Source organism: Arachis ipaensis, chromosome B09, assembly GCF_000816755.2.
Source record: "Arachis ipaensis cultivar K30076 chromosome B09, Araip1.1, whole genome shotgun sequence".
Taxonomy (NCBI): domain Eukaryota; kingdom Viridiplantae; phylum Streptophyta; class Magnoliopsida; order Fabales; family Fabaceae; genus Arachis; species Arachis ipaensis.
The window spans coordinates 142,317,459-142,332,860 of NC_029793.2; the positions used below are offsets into that span (position 1 = coordinate 142,317,459).

General features: G+C 32.0%; 1 pseudogene; it reads right to left on the bottom strand.

Annotated features, from left to right (window-relative positions):
* Nucleotides 8,197-11,003, bottom strand: LOC107619506 (annotated as a pseudogene).

The window sequence follows — 15,402 nt, forward strand, 5'->3', positions numbered from 1 at the left end:
TATCCATACTTCGCACCATGGTTGTCAGAATCGAACCAAACCGCTTGTTTGGACTAAAAAACTGAGAAAGCAATCACAAAATTGATTCAGTTGAGGTATCTGACCGTAAAAGAAAAAGAACCAGTGAGAATTGATTTGAATTGGTCGATTTTGGCCAAAATTGGTGAACCGACAATTTTAAATAATCTAATCGGTTCAAAATGCTTTTTTTTTGTACACCACCCCAAATGACGTTTTTGTTGGTAGTGTAATAGATAGGTTTAATAGTGGATTGTTTATTTTTTTTATTATTGGTGTATATGGTTTTTTTTGTTGCTGTGCTATATTGTTGTTGTGAATTTTTAATTTTATTTTGTTGGATAGGGGATAGGTTATGTGAATTTAGGATATCTGCTACTTTTATATTATTGCTTTTCCATATTATTTCTGACTATTTTATATTTTTATTTACGTGAGTTCAGTTTAATCAGTGACTCACTAGTTGAACCAATTAACCAATAGTCTGACTGGTTTAATTACCGATTCAGTTCTAACAACTATAGTTTGCACCCAATAATGGCTATATACTGGCTAAAGATTTGTTGGTCATCGAATAAACTTCTATTTTATATTATTTTTCACTGTTTAACGTTGACTCATTTAATGCTTGTTTATTTTTTTCCAAAAAATGATCGAGAATCCTGGTTTATTTTCCTCTCATTATAACATTACGCATATTTTGCACCCAATGTTGGTTATACATCCACTAAAAAAGTTTGACTATGCAACATGTACACCAAAATCAGTCACTAAGTCAACCACTGGTATAAAATACATGTTAGAATACAAATATACATTGAAAATAAATTAAAGCATTAGTATTTATACACAAATACATTGTTGACTGATTTTAATGGCTGATTTTCGTGTACAAATAGAATTTTTTTAAAAAATATTGGTGGTCTAATAAAATCTTATTTTATATTTTCCACTATTTAACATTAACTCTCATTTAATGTCTTTTTTATGTTTATTCTCATTTAATGTTTGGTTATCTTTTTCTAAAAAATTACCAGAAATCTTAATTTGATCTGTTAATTGTTTTCTAAACTTTTAAATAAAAAGTTATATATATTTAATATTTTGTTAATTAAGTATTCAAATGATAATTAGAAAAATGAATTACAATTCTCAATTATTATTTGCTCAATTTTTTGGAGTCAATTCATCATTCCTGTTTTTGTTAAATTCAAATCCACAATAAAATTATGCATTTAAAGTTTTATAAAAATACGTCTTCACACATGATTCATTATATTTTTGCAAGAAATTTTTTATGAACAGTAAAAATTGTAACTAACATTTTTATGGTTTACATTGGGCATGATGTCTTTGTTTTTTCGCTCTATTGAAAAAAGAACAATTTTGGCTTTTCATTAAAAAACACTCCTACTATAACATTATTCATACTTCGCACCTTGGTTGTCAGAATCGGACCGAACCCCTTGTTCGGACAAAAAAACTGACAAAGCAATCACAAAATTGGTTCAGTTGAGGTATCTGACCGTAAAAGAAAAAGAACCAGTGAGAATTGATTTGAATCGGTTGATTTTGGCAATTTTAAATAATCTAGCCGGTTCAAAATGATTTTTTTTTGGTACACCTCCCCAAATGACGTTTTTGTTGGTAGTGTAATATATAGGTTTAATAGTGGATTGTGTTTTTTTTCCTGATTATTGCTGTATATGGTTTTTTTTATTGTTGTGCTATATTGTTGTTGTGAATTTATCATTTTATATTGTTGAATAGGGGATAGGTTCTGTGAATTTAGAATACCTGATACTTTTATATTGTTGCTTTTCCATATTATTTCTGACTATTTTATATTTTTATTTACGTGAGTTAAGTTTAACTAGTGACTCACCAGTTGAACCAATTAACCAATAGTCTGACTGGTTCGATTACCGATTCAATTCTAATAACTATAGTTTGCACCCAATAATGGCTACATACTGGCTAAAGATTTGTTGGTCTTCGAATAAACTTCTATTTTATATTATTTTTCACTGTTTAACGTTGACTCATTTAATGCTTGGTTATCTTTTTCCGAAAAATGATCGAGAATCTTGGCTTATTTTCCTCTCATAATAACATTACGCATATTTTGCACCCAATGTTGGTTATACATCCACTAAAAATTTTTGACTATGCAACAAGTACACCAAAATCAGTTACTAAGTCAGCCACTAGTATAAAATACATGTTATAATACAAATACATATTGAAAATAAATTAAACCATATGTATTTATGCACAAATATATTGGTAACTTATTTTAATGACTGATTTTCGTGTATAAATAGCATTTTTAAAAAAAATATTGGATGTCTAATAAAATTTTATTTTATATTTTTCACTATTTAACATTGACTCTCTTGAATAATGTGTTTTTTTTATTCTCATTTAATGTTTGGTTATCTTTTTTTGAAAAATTACCAAAAATCTTAATCTGATCTCTTAATTATTTTCTAAACTTTTAAATAAAAAAATAATATATATTTAATATTTTGTTAATTAAGTATTCAAATGATAATTAGAAAGATGAATTACAATTCTCAATTATTATTTGCTCAATTTTTTGGAGTCAATTTGTCATTCTTGTTTTTTTATTAAATTCAAATCCCCAATTAAATTATGCATTTAAAGTTTTCCAAAAACACGTCTTCACAAATGATTCATTATATTTTGCAAGAAATTTTTTGTGAACAGTAAAAACTGTAACTAACTTTTTTATGGTTTACATTGGACATGATGTCTTTGGTTTTTTGCTCTATTGAAAAAGGATCAATTTTGGCTTTTCATTAAAAAAATACTCTTACTACAATATTATCCATACTTCGCACCATGGTTGTCAGAATCGGACCGAACCGCTTGTTCGGACTAAAAAACTGAGAAAGCAATCACAAAATTGGTTCAGTTGAGGTATCTGACCGTAAAAGAAAAAGAACTAGTGAGAATTGATTTGAATCGGTCGATTTTGGCCAAAATTGGTGAACCAACAATTTTAAATAATCTAACCGGTTCAAAATGCTTTTTTTTTGTACACCACCCCAAATGACGTTTTTGTTGGTAGTGTAATATATAGGTTTAATAGTGGATTGTTTATTTTTTCGGATTATTGGTGTATATGGTTTTTTTTGTTGTTGTGCTATATTGTTGTTGTGAATTTTTAATTTTATATTGTTGGATAGGGGATAGGTTCTGTGAATTCAGGATACCTGCTACTTTTATATTGTTGCTTTTCCATATTATTTCTGACTATTTTATATTTTATTTACGTGCGTCCAGTTCAACCAGTGACTCACCAGTTGAACAAATTAACCAATAGTCTGACTGGTTCGATTACTGATTCAGTTCTAACAACTATAGTTTGCACCCAATTTTCTGGCTAAAGATTTGTTGGTCATCAAATAAACTTCTATTTTATATTATTTTTCACTGTTTAACGTTGACTCATTTAATGCTTGGTTATCTTTTTCCGAAAAATGATCGAGAATCCTGGCTTGTTTTCCTCTCATTATAACATTACGCATATTTTGCACCCAATGTTGGTTATACATCCACTAAAAAAGTTTGATTATGCAACATGTACACCAAAATCAGTCACTAAGTCAACCACTAGTATAAAATACATGTAAGAAACAAATATACAATGAAAATAAATTAAACCATATGTATTTATACACAAATATATTGGTGACTAATTTTAATTGTTGATTTTCGTGTACAAATTGCATTTTTTTTTAAATATTGGTCGTCTAATAAAATTTTATTTTATATTTTTCACTATTTGACATTGACTCTCATTTAATGTCTTTTTTTTATGTTTATTCTCATTTAATGTTTGGTTATCTTTTTCTGAAAAATTACCAAAAATCTTAATTTGATCTCTTAATTATTTTCTAAACTTTTAAATAAAAAAATATATAATTAATAATTTTTAATTAAGTATTCTAATGATAATTAGAAAGATGAATTACAATTCTCAATTATTATTTGCTCAATTTTTTGGAGTCAATTCATCATTCCTGTTTTTATTAAATTCAAATCCATAATAAAATTATGCATTTAAAGTTTTACAAAAATACGTCTTCACATATGATTCATTATATTTTGCAAGAAATTTTTTGTGAACATTAAAAATTGTAACTAACTTTTTTATGGTTTACATTGGACATAATGTCTTTGTTTTTTTGCTCTATTGAAAAAGGAACAATTTTGGCTTTTCATTAAAAAACACTCTTACTATAACATTATCCATACTTCGCACCATGGGTGTCAGAATCGGACCGAACCGTTGTTTGGACTAAAAAACTGACTAAGTAATCACAAAATTGGTTCGGTTGAGGTATCTGACCATAAAAGAAAAAGAACCAGCGAAAATCTATTTGAATCGGTCGATTTTGTCTAAAATCGGTGAACCGACAATTTTAAATAATCTAGCCAGTTCAAAATGATTTTTTTTTTTGGTACACCTCCCCAAATGACGTTTTTGTTGGTAGTGTAATATATAGGTTTTATAGTGGATTGTTTTTTTTTTTTCTCATTATTGGTGTATATGGTTGTTTTTGTTGTTGTGCTATATTGTTGTTGTGAATTTATAATTTTATATTGTTGGATAGGGAATATGTTCTGTGAATTTAGGATTCCTGCTACTTTTATATTGTTGCTGTTCCATATTATTTCTGACTATTTTATATTTTTTATTTATTTGAGATCGGTTCAAACAGTGACTCACCAGTTGAACTAATTAACCAGTTAACCAATAGTTTGACTGGTTCCATTACTGATTCAATTCTAACAACTATGCTTTGCACCCAATGTTGGCTGTATATTGGCTAAAGATTTGTTGGTTATTGAATAAACTTCTATTTTATATTCTTTTTCACTGTTTAACGTCGACTCATTTAATACTTGGTTATCTTTTCCCGAAAAATAATCGAGAATCCTGGCTTATTTTCTTAAATTTTGTTAACTTCTAAATAAAAAAAGTGTTGAATATTTTTTATATTTTTTGTTTTAAAAAATAACATATATTAAGTATTAGAATAATAAAAAAAAATTTAGCTAACATGTGCTCTTAGAGCTCATATAAGACTACAATTAGCGAAAGTTTTTAAATTTTTTTAAAAAATGTAAAACAAATGCATTGCAAACTTAAAAATAAAAACTTTTTCAATTTATAATCTTAACAGGTATCCTTAGAACACAAGTTAGCAAAACCCTAATTATAAAGATGAATTACAATTCTCGTTCATCATTTACTCATTTTTCAAGTCAATTCATCATTTATGTAGTCTATTAAATTCAAATCCACAATGAGATTATACATTTATGGTGTTACCAAAATACGTTTGAAACTACTTTGCACGAAAAAAGGTTAGGATTTTCACTCTACACTATAAATTACGAAGTTCTCCTTTCTTGCATTGTCGCGGTTTTCACATTGGTGTCTTCGGCGAAAATGAAGCCAACGCCATTGTTCATGGAAGTTGACCTCAAATGCACGGTCCTAAAATTCAAGGAGAGGCTGCAAACGCTTCTTACGCTTCCCATTTCAGACCAACATCTGTTGTTCAACATGCAGATCCTTGAACATGATCAGGTCTTGGAGTCATATGGCATCGCTGAACACTCTCGCATTCAGGTGATCTTCGCGTTGGTGCCAGGTAGTGTGTATGCAAACATGGTGGTTAAGGTTCGAGGTGGTAGCAGTAGCACCACCGATCCTGCAGCAGAGACTTTCTCAGTGCTGGTTTCATCCAGGAATATTCCAAGCTTCAAGTTTAATGTTCGAGTCACTGCTGGAGATATGCTTCGCAAGTTGAGTGAAAATCTGCAGAATTTCTGAGAGAATATTACTCCTGTAGTTAAGGATGGGTGCCACATTCTTCACCATGGCCGAGTGATGGAACGTGATAGATCCATGGAGTGGCAACAGGTTGAGCTTGGTGACAAGATTGAGATCATTCCTAGAGCCACTGACTAAGCCGAAGGAATATGATTTGCTTGTTTATTGCTGAATATGGTTTGATGTTAGATATTGAGGCGAAAATAAATGGACCATGTAGTTTTGGTCCTTGATAATAATATCATTTAATATTGAGAAATCTTGTGTGTTTTGATGCATGGTAATTTTTAGGGGGTTTTGCATTATTGTCGAAATCATCTCTGATCTTCCTTGTTCACACATCCCTTGTGAGACTGCTATTCCTTGTGTTAAATCTATGTGGTTTCCAATAAAATAGAGAATACAGTTGATATGAGAAAAATGCAAACCAGTTGAATCCTATGCTGTAATACTTGCATATGTTGATATGATAATTCAGTTTCTCTCTGGTAATTTGGAAGAATAAAAATAGAGTGGATTTTGATAAAAGATAAGGCAACTCTCCGCTTACAAATTCAAATATTATATATTAATTTTTAAATCAATCAAAATTCCATGATGCTAATATGCTATAGTTGTAACTTACAAGTTACAAAACATAATGTTTATTGTTTCTCTCATTTTTCAAAACCAGATTCACATTATTATTAAGTCGCTTATATTGCGTGTTTCCATATGAAAACAGTAGATATACATAACAATTAAATTAAAACTTTACCATTAAGTAAAATACTTAACTAAGTCCAACTAAATTATTTGTTTTCCAGCTTCTTCTCCTTTTCCTTCTCATTCTCTTTCATTATCATCGTCGTCACTACCACCACACCACCACCTCCATTTCCATCTCCTCCTCTTCCTTTTCTCATATGAATTTCTTTGATATCCTCCTTCTTTTCTTTTTCCTCCTCTATCATCATCATTGTTATTGTTATTGTCATCATCGTCGTCTTCATTTTATACGTAGAACAGTTCAAATTCAGAATGCACTGAAATTACTTAATGATGATGACACACAAACAAACTCAGTTCAAAACAAGCACAAACCAAATGCACCTTAAATCTAGAATGCACCGAAATTACTTAATAATGACGACATACAAGCAAACTCAGTTCAAAATAAGTACACAAACTAGATTCAATTCAATCATCCACAAAAATACATGCAGGTAAATTTTAAATCCAGAAAAGTCATCAATAATGACACCAGAAGTACTACAATTATCTTGCATGAACTAATTAACCAAATCCAAGTCAATGAAACCAAGCGCACCTTATTTAAATTCAGAATGCACCGAAATTACTTAACGATGACAACACACAAACAAACTCAGTTAAAAAAAAAGACCAAGTGCAACTTATTTAAATCCATAATGTACCGAAATTACTTAATAATGATGACACACAAACAAATTCAACTTAAAACAAACACACAAACTAGATTCAATCATCCACAAAAATACATGCATGTAAATTTTAAATCCAAAAAAGTCATTAATATGGCTTAAATGACACCAAAAATACTATAATTAACTTACATGAACTAATTACATCAAATCCAATTCAATGAGACCAAATGCACCTTATTTAAATCCAGAATGCACCGAGTTACTTAATGATGACGACACACAAACAAACTCAGTTCAAAACAAGCACAAACCAAATGCACCTTATCTAAATCCAGAATGCAATGAAATTACTTAATGATGATGATACACAAACAAATTCAGTTCACAACAAGCACACAAACAAGATTCAATCAATCACAAAAACACATGCATATAAATTTTAAATCTAGCTAATATATTCTGCATAACTCATAACATCTCCTCCTCATTCTTTTTCATCATTATCTTCTTTTCTTGTTCATCTTCTTTTTGTTTTACCTTCTCATGATTCTTCTGGTTTTACTCTCTTAACAAGAATAAAAAAAGAAAAAATCAAACAAAAAGAAAAAGAAACACATAATGCTGCAAAATCACTAGGAAGGGGAAAAGGAAAAGAAAAAAAACGCAGCGGCAACAGTAGCAATAAAAGAACGACGATGAGGAGGAAATACACAAATGAGGAGGAGCGTGGGAATGTTCAATGTAGTTGGAGCGTGTATTCACACTTTCACTAATGAAACTAATTTTCGTTGAGTTTGGACCAACTTTGTTAGACTTAGTAGTTGGAGCATGTAGCATAACGGTAACAATTAACTTACGGATTATGCAATTAAACAAAGTAATAAACAAATATATACTGCATGACATGCTTATTACCACATTAATTGTCAAATTTATGGACCTCAGCTTGTAAGAAATAAGATTTCTAACATGGTTTAATTACACCTGGACTACTAAATTGACTATACATCATGCATATCAGAAAATTCTATATCAAATGCAAACTATTTTTGGTTTCGTCAATATACCATAAGATATTGAAATTGGTGAAGTACAACATATAAACCCACTCATGTATCACAAGACAATAGGGTTCCATTGTGTTTCAGTTTTGTTCACAAAACACATTCAATTGACATAATAGCCACATTATAAATGGGTGCAAAATTGACAGCAGGTTCTACTTGTTAACAGAGTCAGAATAATTTGTTAGGCTATTGCTCATACCTTCAGCCGAGTTTGAGAGGGGCTGCTTTTAGTTGTATCAAAGAGTCGTAAGGGATGCGGCATGTATTCCAGCATAAGCCATCTGAAAGAATCGCCAGCACTTCTCATTCAGCCATAGACCCTTCCTTTGTATTTGAATTCAAGGCCCTGACGCAGAGCCGAGGCTTCGTACTAACAAGGTTCCTAGGGAGGACAGAGACAGCAACCACTATCGACCCGTTTGGCACTCCGGAAATGGGGAGCACTTCGACAAGAACACACAGCTGCAACAATAGAGTCAATACTGAGAGTATGCACAAATGTGAGTAGCACAAGCTAGACTATGTTTGGGGGCGTACATCATGTTTACCTCTGGAGTCCTGAGGTCAACTACTGAATCTCCCACCACACCATTGACTGCAGAAGCCACTATGCCAAAGCACTTATTGCGGTCTAGCAAACTGAATGCATTGGAATCCTATGATTTTTCTTTCACAGACTTCGTCTCTTCAATTCCTCTTCGGTTGTACCCAACAGAAAACTACAGAATAAAATACAATACTGCTAAACATGGACTTTGATTGTCTAAAACTTATATCGTATGAGATTGGTTTAAGATTTTAATTCATCTACAAATATCAAGACTTGTTGATGAGTACAGGACTTATCATGAGGTGAGGCTCATTTGCATCAGAAAGGTAATATTGTATTGCACCTTTACAGGTCGTTCAAGTATGTTCTGTTTATCATCCACAAACTTTTTAACTAGCATTGATACTACTTCTTGCAGCTCTTTTTCATTTAAACCACAGGTAGCCTGGATTGGGAAAATGCGACGGCACCAGCCGCAGAGAAAATTTGCTCACCATTAGTGCCAGAAAAGACGTGAACTGAAATCACTCACTAAAAGACTTTTCTAGTCTCCGTTCGCAAACCTAATATGCCCACTCAACAAAAATTAGAAGCAAGATATGCAATTCCACATTTTTATCAATCGTTTCAAAAGCTTAAAGTTACTGCATCAATGGTTGTTAGGGCTTGAAGGCTGAACAAATGTATCAGTGTTTTCTTGAACAAAAATCTTGGCTCAACTTTTCTTCAAGAAATACGTCTTCATTTTCTTCCATGGCCAGGAGGGAATGGCATAAATCCACACCACCATTTACTTCCTAGAACCATGAACACGACATTTTGAACTAACACTAAAAGCATAAGCAAATTTACTTACGCTGGCGATTTAACACTCCCAGATTCATAAGCTTGAATGATATTTGACACAATATCAACAGTGTCCGGCAATGCGTCCTCCGGAAATGTAAAGAGAAGCAAACCACTCCTTGTAAGCTTAACCAGGGAAAGACCAGGAACTCCTTCGGCGTCTGTCTCTGCTCTATTACCGCTCCCACTTAAAAGCTTACCTGCCACCATTGAGGCCATGAATTTTCAGTTCAACAAACCAAAAACACTACCTTCTTCTCCCTCCCAAAACTGGAAGACATAAAAAAGAAGGTCCAACTATATATACTCAATACCATCTCCAGAGTTAGCAGTGGCAGAGGCTGTTTCCTTTTCCTTGTTGTCCAAACACTCCTCAGCATCATCTTCTGTGCATACCCTTCTTTTCTTAGAAGCATTATCATCTTCAAGGTCGTTCAAACTGTTATAAGAACCCTTGCTGAAGGGCCTGGCAAACTGTATGAAAAGTTAGAAGATCTTGTTTGTGCATTAATATACTCCAATCTCTCTAATGAATGAATTGTACAGAGAATCATTATTTGCTAACCAATCATGCTAAGTTTACATAAAAAATCAGTCACCAATCCGCCACTGCGTATAGAAATCTGTATTTGAAATCTCAAATTTTTTTTTTATTATACTACTAAAAAAAAGTTTGATTATTCTACTATGGCTGATTATTCCAGTAGTTAATTATTTAGTTAGAAAAATATGTGAATCAACGTGTATAAATTTACACAAATAATGACTTTTTGTGTGTGCATGTAGCATTTTCTTTTGATTATTAATAGCATTTAACATTAAAACATGAGAATAATAACGGTGAAGAGAAGAGGGTAAAGAAAGGGGGAACCTTGTGGAGTATAGAGATTGCTTCCTTGGTAGCGCTTTTCTCCCGTTCTGTAAAACATGATTCCAAATTGGTATATATATAGAAAAGAGAGCTAACTGAACAGTGGGAAAATGGAGAAAGAAGAGAAGAGAAGGAAGTAACTGACTGATAGTACAAGTGATAAGAAAGCCCGAATGGGAGCCATGAAGGAGAGAGGAGGGGGCGCTGTAGTCGAACCGGGGAAGCTTGATCACCGCCGAGTGCTGCTCCCATGGAGACATCTCTTTCTTCTCTTTCTTTGTGTTCATTCCTTCCAGTTATTGTGGCTGCTCCGCCATCCTCCGCCATTCTCTGCGTTTGTTGTACTCCCCGTCCGCCGCTACCTTCCTCGTCTTAAATGACAAACCATCGCGTCGAAAAGACTTAAAGGTCTAGTACCACGATGGCTGACAAGTGGCTAGAAAACAATGACTGTGACAACGAGAAATAAATTAATGTTGTGGTAGTATCAAGAACAAAAATATTATTTATACATTAAAATTAGTTATTAAAATTAGTTATTAATGTATTTGTGTATAAATATATGTGTAGTTTAATTTATTTTTAATGTATATTTATATTTCAGTATGTATTTTATACTGGTGGCTAATTTTGATGATTAATTTTGGTGTACTCATAGCATAACTCTATAAGTAATTTATATATTTGTTAGTATATTGTAATTTAAAAAAATCTACAGAAAGAAAAGAAAATTTTATATGTTATTGCAATGTAAAGTAAGAGGGAAAAGTATTTGTTATTATTATTTTTCTGTGTGTTATTAACTATACACATATTAGACTTTGATTTTTCAAATTTCATTAAAGCCTTCTTTCATTGAGAAACTGAGCCGTCCAAGGATTAATGGACATCCAACTCATCCCTTATCACAACAGTTTTCTTTGGATGACCATTTAAAATTATACCTCGTTAAAATTTTAGTAAAAAAATCCCATGAAAAAAAAATTAATGAAAAAAAAGAGTACAATACTCTTTGAGATTATGACTAGTTTGTTAAAAACTTTGTCAAGAAAAATCCATTAAGGACAAAAACCTGACCAAGAAAAAAAGAGTACAGTCTCCCCCTCTTGTCAACATTATTTAATGTCTCGGAATAGACGCATCCCAATCTGATATACCAATCTTTCAAATGAGGATTTTAAAAGTGACTTTGTAAATAGATCTGCCAGATTATCGCTTGAGCGGATCTGTTGCACATCAATTGTTCCTTGATTTGAAGAACATGAATGAAGAAGAATTTGGGAGAAATATGCTTTTTTGATGTATCCGCCTTTAAATTGCGCAATGCGTGCTGTATTATTTTCAAACAGGACAGCTGGAGCTATCTTATGATCAATCAGTCTACATGATGATAGAATATATTGGATCAAACTCCAGAGTCAAAAACACTCGCGACTTGCTTCATGTATCGCTAGTAATTTAGCATGATTAGAAGATGCTGCTATCGTCTGTTTCGTTGACCTCCATGATATAGCTGTATCACCACATGTGAATAAGTATTCTGTTTGAGATCTTCCTTTGTGTGGATCAAACAAGTATCCTGCATCTGCATAGCCAACTATTTGTGACTTGGATCCATATGGATAGAACAATCTCATATCAACCATCCCATGAAGATATCGAAAGATTTGTTTGATTCCATTCCAATGTCTTTTGGTTGGAGAGGAACTATACCTTGCTAATAAATTCACAGTAAATGATATATCAGGTCGTGTATTATTAGCAAGATACATTAGTGCCCCAATGACACTAAGATATGGTACTTAAGGACCAAGGATATCTTCATTTTTTTTTCTTTAGGACGGAATTGATCATTTTCCACATCTAAAGACCTTACGATCATTGGGGTACTCAAGGGATGTGACTTATCCATATAAAATCTCTTCAAAATCTTTTCTGTGTATGTTGTTTGATGAATAAAAATTCCATTTTTTGTATGCTCGATCTGCAAGCCGAGACAAAATTTAGTCTTTCCAAGATCTTTTATCTCAAACTCTTATTTTAGAACTTTTATATCGTTAAAATCTCTTCAGGGGTTCCAATGATATTTAAATCATCAACGTATACAGCAATTATAATGAAGTCAGACGCAAATTTCTTTATGAAAACACATGGGCAGATATCATCATTCTTTAATCCGTTTTTGGCTAGATACTCTGTAAGACGATTGTACCACATTTTTCCAGATTGCTTTCGACCATATAAAGATCTTGCAATTTGATTGAGTATAACCCCTGTGGATATTCATTGGACGATTTAGATATCTTTAATCCTTCAGGAATTTTCATATAGATATCACGATCTAATGATCTGTATAAGTAGACTGTTACCACATCCATTAAATGCATATGTAGTTTATGTTATGCGGATAAACTGACCAAATAATGCAATATTATTGCATCCACTACAGGAGAATATGTTTCTTCATAATCTATACAAGGTCTTTATGAAAAACCTTATACCGCAAGTCGAGCTTTGTAGCGTACAATTTCATTTTTCTTATTTCATTTTCTCACAAATACCCATCTGTATCCAACAGGTTTTACATCTTCTGGTGTACGGACTACAGGTCCAAAGACTTCACGTTTTGCAAGTGAGTCTAACTCAGCCTTCATAGATTCTTCCCATTTTGGCCAATCATTTCTTTATCGACATTCTTCGACTGTTCTTGGCTCAAGATCCTTACTTTCATACATGACATTTAGTGCCACATTCTATGCAAATATTTCATTGACAATTGTCTTATTTCGGTCCCATTTTTCTCTTGTAAAGACACAATTTATAGAGATCTCGTCATTTTCGCAATTTTCAGGTACTTGAATGTCTTTTGGCGTCGAAACTATATTAGAATTTGGGACAACTGCATGAGTCTTTACTATGTCTTTATCTTTTTCAATAGAAATAGTATTTACCTTTTTTCTTTTTTGAGAATTTTTGTCTTTGGAAGCGACAGGCCTAACACGCTTCTGACGTGAATTTATTTCGGTGGCTCTTTGTCTGACTAGAACATCAATTCGAATTGGAGAATTTTCAGCTGGTATATAGGATTTAGTTATCCTTTTCATATCAGAAAATGCATCAGGCAATTCATTTGCTATTCTTTGCAAATGTATAATCTTTTGAACTTTTAGTTCACATTACCCTGATTGAGGATCTAAATGTATCAAGGATGATGCATTCTAATTAATTTCTTTTTTAGGAAACTTATTCTATCCCTCTAATGTTGAAAATTTTGATTCATCAGAATGACAATCTGTAAATTGGACTTTAAATATATCTCCAGAGATACCTAACTATAGAGGGAGAATCATATTCAATATATATTTCTAATTTTCTTTTGGGCCCCATTTTAGTGCGAGAAGGTGGTGCAATGGGAATATATATCGTACACCCAAATATTCTTAAATGAAAAACATTTGGCTGTTGGCCAAAAGTTAATTGCATAGGAGAGAACTGATGGTAATTTGTTGGCCTCAAACGAATAAGTGTTGTGGCATGTAAAATAGCCTACCTCCAAACCGAAGTTGGGAGATTTGTTCTCACAAGTAAGGGTCTAACAATTAATTGGAGGTATTTTATAAGTGATTCTACTAACTCATTTTGTGTGTGAACATGAGCTACTAGATGTTCAACGCTTATTCTGTTAGCCATACAATAAGCATCAAAGGCTTGGGAAGTAAATTCACCAGCATTATTAAGACGAATTGCTTTGATTAGATTTTCTAGAAACTGTGCTTTTAATCAAATAATTTGAGCAAATAATCTCACAAACGCCAGGTTGCGAGAAGACAATAAGCACACATGTGATCATCTCGAAGATGCGTCTATTAGGACCATAAAATATCTAAAAGATCCACATGATAGATGAATAGGTCTATATATATCGCCGTGAATCCTTTCTAGGAATTCAGGAGACTCAAATCCAATCTTTACTGGTGATGGCCTTCAAAGTAACTTTCCTTGAGAACATGCAACAAAATTCACTAGATTTAAGAATCTTCTGGTTCTTTAGTAAATGTTCATGGAAGTTTTCAATAATTCTCAACATCATAGTTGTTCCCCGATGATTCAATCGCTCATGCCAAGTTATGAATTTATTTGGGCTGGTACACTTCAGGTTTACAATGGCATGTGATTCAATTACACGAATTTTAGTATAATATAATCCAGATGAAAGTGATGGTAACTTTTCTAATGTAACCCTTTTATTTGAATCATGAGTTGTGATACATAAGTACTCATGATTTTTCTCATTCATTGTTTCAATATGATACTCATTTTGGCGAATATCTTTAAAACTCAACAAGTTTCTTAGAGACTTAGTAGACAATAGTGCATTATTTATTATGAATTTTGTTCTTCCGGAAAAAATATTATTCCTCTTCTGGAGCCTTCTATCACATTGCCTGAGCCAATAATAGTATTAACATATTCTTCTTTTGGTACAAGATGTGTAAAATATATATTACTTTTGAGAATGGTATGCGAACTGGCACTATCCGCAAGGCAAACATCTTCATTATATGTCCTTATCATTTTCTTCAAAGACAAATAATAATAATAAAATGAGTAGAAGTATATGTGCAGTAAAATTATTTTCTTGATTGTTTTTCTAAAAAATACTATACATAGTATCATATACTAAAAATTTTATTATTATTATTTTAGAACTTGACACATTTAGTAATTTTAAAATTTAGAAACAAAAATATTTTATTAAATATTATTTATATACATCATACTTGAAATTCAAA